Consider the following 1,757-nt stretch of genomic DNA (forward strand, 5'->3'; position numbering starts at 1 on the left):
GTGTAAGGCTGAAAACAGATGATGTAATGAAATCTACACTAACTGAAGTTAAATTCATGTTACAAAAAAACTAACTTTAAGATTTATTTTTGTAACTTTTTAAACAGAGAAAATAACAGATTTCTAGGGGAAAGGAGGAATTGAGAAGACAGGCCCTGGGTAAAAATTATTACTACAGCACCTGATAGGCCTGCCTGAGAGAGAAACACAGGCACTGCCACACCACCACAGGGGACAGCTACTGTCTGAGGCTTGGAAGACCAGTTCACATGCCATGCAAAGCTTCTATAGATCCAAATCACAAAAATCGTCAAGCTTATCATGAAACAAGTCCCAGTTGTCTTCAGAATTTGTCAGATCATTATTTTCACCTGCAGCAAAAAGCATAAGCAACATCTCACCGAGATGTTGACAACTTTATCTTCATTGTTGTCAAAGGGGATACTGTTCTCTTTCCACACTGAGCTCCCAGAAGTGGTTCCTTCATTGGGCCCGATATCTGCTTGAAGTTCCCACTTTCTGTCTCTGTGGCTCCTCTTTATAGCCATCAGGGTACACGTGCTTATAAAAACAGTTCCTTCCAGATAGGAATCTCCCATATCCTTCATCAAAATACCTGCACGCCTCGGTGCTCATTGCCTGCTTTTATTTCTGAATGAGTTTCTGCTCCTCTTTTCTTCTCTTCTACCCAGTACTCAATTGGAATGGCAAAATTAGATGTGATCTGGCATTCTAGGTAGGACTTTATGATCTTGCTCTCAAATTGATTAGCATTCTTCCACTTTTGAATACACTTGAGATGGTATGTGTGCTTGCAGTTGGACAGAATACCAAAGCAGCATTCACTGGGGTTGGATTTCTCATAGACCACCTTCATGCAGATCCCACACACCATGTCCTTACAGTGCTGGACAGCAAAAGAGAGCTCCATGTCCTCCTGGGGCTCAATGCAAAATTTTATATGTTATGATCGCTGGGTAACATCCACTGGATTGGGAACCTACAGCCCACACATATTTAGCTTAATTCACAGCAGTCTCCATGGAAATACACACAGTTCTCCCCATATCAGTGCTCTTCCACTGCAGCATAGGGGCAGAGCTGCTTCTTTGTTTCCACTGCGGTTTGCTCGTTTTCTGATTCTTCCTTGGTCACTGAGCCCTGCAGGGGTGCTTCATTGCAAGAAAAAGCAGTATGGCCACAGTAAGGCTGCCCAAGAACAAACTCAATGGCATTTACCCAGTCTTCTGAACCTGCTCCTATAGTTGCAAAGTTTGAATTTCTTGACTCTACTTCACCTGCATTCATTTCAATGATCAGTTTAACTACTAATGAGGGACTTAAGGAAACAGCAAGAGATAATTTTGCAGTTAGATCTATAGCAGTCACTTCTTCCTGTTTCAAGGGCTATGTTCATATCTGCACGGCCTCTGTAAATATAGTACCCTCACTGAAAATACTTGCGCGCTACATGTATGGACTATTAGAGAGGTCATGTGAGTAGTGACAGTTATCTCCTTTCTTACAAACCCCATGCATGAAATACCTCTTAGTGCTCCTGCTTTCTTTATCTATACAAGGCTTATCTTAGATGAAGGCAAGATGATGTAGATATCCTCTGCTGTGGCAATTTTTTAAAATAAGAAAACAATAAACTTTGCCTCGTTAATTGGCTCTTCCTTTCAAGAACATTTTCTCTGTAGCATGTGATACTATTTGATAGCATATTATTTACAGTAGAACTTCTTTCAAAATTG

General features: G+C 41.0%; 1 pseudogene; it reads right to left on the bottom strand.

Moving 5' to 3' along the window:
* Positions 1-285: 285 nt before the first annotated feature.
* Positions 286-1,542, bottom strand: LOC102881946 (annotated as a pseudogene).
* Between the last annotated feature and the right edge of the window lie 215 nt (positions 1,543-1,757).

Source organism: Pteropus alecto, unplaced genomic scaffold (genome assembly GCF_000325575.1).
Source record: "Pteropus alecto unplaced genomic scaffold, ASM32557v1 scaffold281, whole genome shotgun sequence".
NCBI classification, from domain to species: Eukaryota; Metazoa; Chordata; class Mammalia; order Chiroptera; family Pteropodidae; genus Pteropus; species Pteropus alecto.